The sequence below is a fragment of the Eptatretus burgeri genome, unplaced genomic scaffold (genome assembly GCF_056783735.1).
Source record: "Eptatretus burgeri isolate ZD-2024b unplaced genomic scaffold, Ebu_testis_v1 Ebu_testis_scaffold_283, whole genome shotgun sequence".
In the NCBI taxonomy this organism is placed as follows: Eukaryota; Metazoa; Chordata; class Myxini; order Myxiniformes; family Myxinidae; genus Eptatretus; species Eptatretus burgeri.
In genome coordinates this window covers 45,471-52,663 of record NW_028222232.1, presented here as the reverse complement: position 1 = coordinate 52,663, position 7,193 = coordinate 45,471, and the positions used below count along the sequence as shown (strand labels likewise).

Sequence of the window (7,193 nt, the reverse complement as noted above, 5' to 3'; positions counted from 1 at the left end):
GGATCATGGGGTGTGGCGCTGCCGGTACCTGTGCGGGCGGACGAAAGTCCGAGTCTTCAGGTCCTTGGTGCTTCCAGTCTTGCTCTATGGATGCGAGACTTGGAATCTGACCAAGGATCTGAGGTGGAGACTTAATTCCTTTGGTACCAGGTCTCTTCGGAGAATCCTTGGCTATCGCTGGTCGGATTTTGTGTCCAACGAGCAGTTGCTGAGAGACTCGGATGAGATTTGTTACCTGCATAGTCCGTAAGCGTCAGTTGGGACTGTATGGACATGTGGCTCGTTTTCCTGATGCTGATCCTGCTCACCAGATTCTCTCAGCGAGGGAGTCTCGTGAGTGGAGGAGGCCAATGGGCCGACCCCACGTGCCTCGTGGTTGCAGCAGGTTGACCAGCATCTCAAGGAGATGGGGATGGGCCTGGCATCTGCTTGGGGGGTGGCCAGACGGAGGCCCCTGGAGTACCGGTGGAAAGTGGACGCAGCGACGTGCTGTTCTGGCACATGCTCCCATACCTGACCTGACCTAACAGCCAAGATCGGACATGTTCAGATTACTAATAGGGCACTCATGTGAAATCCATGTTAAAATATTTTTGAAATTTTATATCAAAAAATTGTGAAACATGAGGTTGAACAACTTTGATAAGAGGTTTCAAAAGATCATTGTATGTCATGTGCGATTAATTTCATTATTTTGCCGTTTTTCTTTTTTAAATGTACCCTTTTTCATCACGTGCAATTGTATTTCTTGTTTCATATGTGCTGTATTCTTTTAGGAGTGGCACTATAATGTCTTAAATATATACGATGTTTCAGGAGACTGACACTGGGAGTGACAGCGACCGTGAGCCACATGATCAACCCCAGGCCCTCTGCATCATATGCAAAACTTCTGGTGGGACCAACCTGAGAGAGTTTGATGATAAAAAATGGGAAGATGTCAAGAAAGCAACCGAGGTCAGGCTACAACGAAAGACAGACAGATACAGAGATGTGACAACAGAAGTCAATTTGCAACCGGACCGAGGAAGTGCATGTTATCATACAAAACGATGCTACAAAAATTTCACTGCCGTTAAAAAAAAGATCAGCTGGTCAGAGCACAGATGAACCTCCGGCGAAAAAGCCAGAGACAAGAGAACGAAGCTCTCTTCCACCAAGTGATTCAAAAGGTTTGCTAAAAGGATCTTGCATCTTCCATCCAAAAGTTAGGAAGACAGTAAACAAGAAAGTAGAGCCACTATCAGATTGTCAGACAAAAGAGGGGTGTGAAAAAATAGTTGCAGCAGCCCCTTACAGTGCCAATGAGCGCATCAAATCATTAGTCAGTGGTTGTATTGATCTCATAGCAAAGGAGGCTCAGTATCACAAATCCTGTCATCGTGAATTATTCAAGGAGGTTGAGGGACATCCTCTGCAGGCAGCACAGGCGACGAACAGACAGCTACACGCAGACACCTTCAGCACTATTGCCGCATTTATTGAAACAGGTGATAGTAAATCGGCAGGCAATGTTTGTTTCCTGGTTATTTGATTTGTAGAAGGTGGAATATCTTGCCAATGGAGGAACAGAAGAGAACACTGAGAGCAACACAACACAGGCTTTGACAAGAAAAACACAGGAGAAATTTGGTGACAAAATATCCGTCACACTTTTCAACTACCGTCGAGGGAATTTCCTGTACAGTTCCGCTTTATCAGAGGACGACGGAAAAGCAAGCCTGCAGAATGAGAAAGAGAAGCACCAAACCACTATAAGGAGGGCAGCTCTTCAGCGACGAAATGAAATTCTGGGGATGCCTCAATGGAGATCACTAACTCCTACATCTGTTGAGTCCCTGAAGACCTGCTCACAAGATCTCACTGAGGGCCTGCTGTTGTTTTTCAGGACTCGACTCTGTGGGCTTCATAAATCTACTGGTGATGCGAACAAGGATAATGTGGACAGAAAAGTCATGGCAATGTCATCCGATGCAGTGTTTGAGTGGTACCTCGCTCGTCTCTGCTCGCCCAATTTTTCGGCCCTTTGTGGGGAGTCTAGCGGGCCTTTTGCAGTGGGAAAAATGTTTGCCGTTTTGTGTTGTTGATATAGGAGTGGCAGTGAGCACACCATGGTGGTGGATTTAAGTGGTACCTCACTCATCTATGAAAGCCTGGTGTTGGCTCAGTGGCTGGGGTGGCGGCTTGGGATCCTCGGGTCCTGAGTTCAAGCCCTGTTGGCCACTCAATTAATACACCAGGAGGTTGACTCAGCCTGTAATCCTTCTGAGGTTGGCAAAATGAGTACCAGTGTACTGGTAAGGGGGAGACTGCATCAGCGGCATAGCCGCATCCCAACCAATGATGCAACCAGCAGCCACAGGCTGCACTCGATAGAGAGAGACTCATCCATGCAGCACCCATTTTTTGGCCCCTTGGGGGGTCCCCCAGGTCCACATGCAGCGAGTGGTATCCGGCAGACTCCCATTTCCGTTCATTTCAGGTGACCCCCAACACACTCCACAGTCAGATATTGGCACCGGGTTCGTCTAACCAAACGTCTCTGGGCTGCCGGTCTAAATGTGGGGAGTGCAGTGTCGTGCCAGAGGAAAATGGGATTGCGAGTCCGTCATGATGCTCTTTTGTGCATCCAAAGGAGACGGGATAGAGAGAGAGGAGAGAAGTTGCGTGAGGCAAAAGATCCTTAACCTAGCCGTGTATGTCTGTTTGTGTGGCGTGTACCTCCGTGGGACACTCCGCTTGAGTGTTCCCACCTTGAGATGTGGCGCGTTATCTCCGGCTTAGTCACTCTGCCGGGGTTCATGGCAACGTGCGCTCTGCACTGGTCCGTCTCACTCCATGGGGGTGGCGAACGTTAACAGCCTGGCCAGGGGTCTTGGCAGTCGCTCCCGGACCAGGCTCTCAGGAAGAAGCACGTCCTCACATTCATGCACCAACAGCGAGTGAAGAAGAGGCAATGAAGTGAAGTCAACAAAGAGCAGAGAAGAGGGTGAACGGCTCCGCGCTCCACCTTTTATCATCCCCGGGCGAAGGCTGGGGTCATGACCCGAAAGCGACGTGCTGTGACCCGAATCCCGCTCCTCTATTGGGCAAGAGCAGCTCGAGCCATGCCCTGCCAGGCTCCGGGGCCAGAAACTGTCTCAGTAGCCCATCCGGTTTGATACTGTTCGGAGCTCTGAATCAACATAGGGCATGCTCCTCGAGCCAGCACCCTGGCCCTGAACGTGCTCAGAGTGCAATCCAATGCTTAATAGCAACAGAGTTTCCCTGCCACCCACGAGCCCCCCTCATGAGCCAAAATGCACACACGGACCCCCCTCATTTGCCAAAAATGCACACCCGGGCCCCGTACTAAACTCCCGGATCACCCTTCCCGCAACACCTCCTCACCGCCCAACTTACCATGGTCTGGTGACTTGGACGAGGGTCATATCAATGCAGTGTGCCTACCTGGGACATCCCCTGCAAGATGCGGTCGAGCAAGTCACGTCTGTTGCTCGGCCCCACATCGCCCAGTCCCGAGGACAGTCCGAGCCATGCAGTACTCCTCTGTATATTGGCGAATTGTGGCGATGCAGTGGTACGAGGGGGTACGGGAATATTTTTCCCATGTACGGGAGGCATTTGTGGTCGAAGTGGTGAGATTTGATGATCGAGGTGTGAAGCAAGGTGAGATCCGGTTGAAAATTGGCACGCAGATTTGGATGAAATAATGGCACATGATGCCCGTGCGGTGTGGTGTGTAGTGTTTCATGGAGGGAGTGTGGTGGTTCCAAGCCACGGGAGGCATCGTGGTGTGCTTATTCAATCGCATTTTGAATGGCGTGTGTGCTTGCTTGCTTGTTTTGTACCATGGCTAAAAGGAAAGGGTTGGAGTAGAAATCAGAATAGGAGATAGTTGCGAGCTAATAGACCGAACCATTAAACCCACACAACGCACTTCCTACCGTTAATCCACGAGACATGAGCGGGGGGGGGTTTGAGTGCACGAAGACGAACGAAATAACTGCCTGGGGATCACTGTATGTTGGGTGCCATTGCCTTAGAGGCCTGCGGTTTTGCAGAACCGCAATAATATATGAGTTGTGAATTGGACGTCACCACATACATAAGAATGAAACCTTGTTTGTTTGCTGTTATTACTTATTCCATTGAATATTTCAGTAACTCACAGAGCTGGGCCATGCATTTCTCCACAAAATCGAAGCAAACACATTTCTGCTTCTTTTGATGTTTTCAAAAATCAATTATAAAACAATATTATCTCTATTTTGAAGATTTTCAAACACAGAGCCTTGTATACAATGAACAATTGACTCGTGTCATCATGAGCAGAGTGGTCATGTGAACAGAGGATCAGCAATTGTACAGTTTATTTCATTGCAACTAAGATAAAGAGTATATATTTGGTTATCAGTAAAATATGCCGAAGCGCACAAGAAAGCTTCCAACAGGGAGAAAAGAGAAGAACGTTCGTGATAGCAGAAGAAATGCAGAAACTGAAGAAGAACAAGTCCGAAAGAACAAAGAACAAGGAGGGAGGGGAGAGAGAGAAGGGAGAGAGAGAAGGGAGGGAGGGAGGGGAGAGAGAAGGGAGGGAGGGAGGGAGAGAGAGAAGGGAGGGGAGGGGAGAGAGAGAAGGGAGGGAGGGAGGGGAGAGAGAGAAGCGAGGGAGGGAGGGGAGAGAGAGAAGCGAGGGAGGGAGGGGAGAGAGAGAAGGGAGGGAGGGAGGGGAGAGAAAGAAGGGAGGGAGGGAGGGAGAGAGAGAAGGGAGAGGAAGAGGAAGAGGAAGAGGAAGAGGAAGAGGAAGAGGAAGAGGAAGAGGAAGAGGAAGAGGAAGAGGAAGAGGAAGAGGAAGAGAGGGAGAGAAGAAGAGAGGGAGAGAAGAAGAGAGGGAGAGAAGAAGAGAGGGAGAGAAGAAGAGAGGGAGAGAAGAAGAGAGGGAGAGAGGGAGAGAGGGAGAGAGGGAGAGAGGGAGAGAGGGAGAGAGAGAGAGAGAGAGAGAGAGAGAGAGAGAGAGAGAGAGAGAGAGAGAGAGAGAGAGAGAGAGAGAGAGAGAGAGAGAGAGAGAGAGAGAGAGAGAGAGAGAGAGAGAGAGAGAGAGAGAGAAGGGAGTGACGGAGGGGAGAGAGAGAAGGGAGGGAGAGGGAGAAGGGAGGGAAGGAGGAGAGAGAGAATTTTATACCAAGATGACCATCAAAATTTTTCCTACTGATCGGATGTGGCGTTCTTCATGTGCAAATATGACGTCATAACGAAGGCACCTATGATGTCATAAAAAAAATCACACATTCCCTATGAGGAGTACTTGCTACGTTTGCCAAGTTTCAATTTGTTTCTTGGTGCGATTTCAGAGGGCCAAAGTTTTCCCGTTTTTCCAATATAGCTGCCACACTTCGTGACCTATGACGTCATAATTATCACTAAAACATTCCATGCGAGTCGTCGCATCAATGGTGAAAAATGTTTCAATCCGACAAGTGGTTATGGAGAAAAACACAAACTTTCTGTGCAGACAAACAAACGCACCCAAATGCAACACCCTCTCCTTCGGTGAGGGTAACAAGAAAAAGAGCAATTAGAGATTGCAGACCATCACCAGGACTTCTTTCGAGTGGTGTATTTTTTTTTATAGGTTTCACGGTAAATGCAATATGGCTGCCAAACCATGTGACCAATGATATCATATGTGTGAAACTTTTGTTCCACATGGACAGGCAGTCATACGTGTAAAGTTTCGCATCGATCTGTTCAGCCACTTTGGAGAAAATTTTTGAAGGTTTTTTTTTTTTTAAACAATATGGCTGCCGAATCATGATATCATGATTTTTTTCATGATGATATCATGATTTTGATGATAAACCGATATGATTTTTTTTTTCTGTGGAAATTTTATCCCTCGATGACCCTAAAAAAATTTCATCCTTATCAGATGTGACGTTCTGCATTTGCAATTATGATGTCATAACAATGGCAACAATGACATGATAAAAAAATCACACATTCCCCATGAGGAGTAGTTGCTGTTGGCCAAGTTTCAATTTTTTCCTTGGTGCAGTTTCAGAGAGACAGAGGTCCAAAGTTTTTCTGTTTTTCCAATATGGCTGCCACACCACGTGACTTGTGATGTCATAATTATGATTAAAACATACTACATGAGTTGTCGCCAATGTTGAAAATTTTTGCCTCAATCCGACGAGCGGTTGTAGAGAAAAACACAAAAGTTCTGTGTGGACAAACAAACATACAGACAGACAGACAGAGAGACAGACAAACAATCGGACCCAAATGTAATACCCTCTCTTCAGGTGACGGGAATAAACGATCATTTTATTACTCACTGAGTTTTGTTGGGGACATCCACTGCCCAGGGAGACCACCGAGGAAAAGGGGTGAGGACCCACCCCATTGGGATAGTTGAGGGGAAGAGTCTCATTGCGAACATACAGTCTCAACAGCATGGTATGGTACTATATACTTTATCCTTCCCTTCCTCACACCCATGGTTCACTGAAGCTTGTGGTGAGGCAGATGGCCTGAAACAACTTCCCTCTGTCTCATTGAAAGCAAACCCAACTGAGGGTAATCGGAGTTCCTTTCATAAAGCTCGGAACAAGTGTATGTCTACCCCCAGGAGAGCCAGAAAACAACATTTCGAATCTCAAGTCTGAACTCTCAAACCTCTCACTCCTCCAAATCCTGGTGGCATCAAATCAAATTCTGCTTCTGATGTATGTTCCCCCTCCATCCCCTCACTGAAATCAACTGGCTGCACTGCTGACACCGCACGTGATAAGGCTGAATACCGAAAGTCGGTGATTGCATCTAAAAATTGTGTCCGAAACCCATCGGTTTCTGTACCCACCAAACCCAATCGCATCCAACTGTCCTTGGACTCTGTGTCCTTTTCTTCTGACAAAGTGGAGAGTTTGCTGTCAAACCTCGACTCAGATTCTGCAACCGGTCCAGATGGCATCAGCCCACGTGTCATAAAACCTCCTCCTCTGCTCTTGCTCACCCTCCCTCTGTTCTATTCACCCTCTCATTTTCTCAAAGTCATCTGCAATCTGCTTGGAAATCAGCAAATATTACTGCCTTGCATAAAAAAGGTGCAAAAACAGATCCCTGCAACGACAGACCAATCAGCCTTCTCTCAATCATCAGCAAGGTTATGGAATCCATCATCGCTTCAG

At 47.7% G+C, this 7,193-nt stretch overlaps 1 pseudogene; it reads left to right on the top strand.

Annotated features, from left to right (window-relative positions):
- The first annotated feature begins 807 nt into the window (after positions 1–807).
- Positions 808–2,087, top strand: LOC147007347 (uncharacterized; annotated as a pseudogene).
- The last annotated feature ends 5,106 nt before the right edge of the window (positions 2,088–7,193 follow it).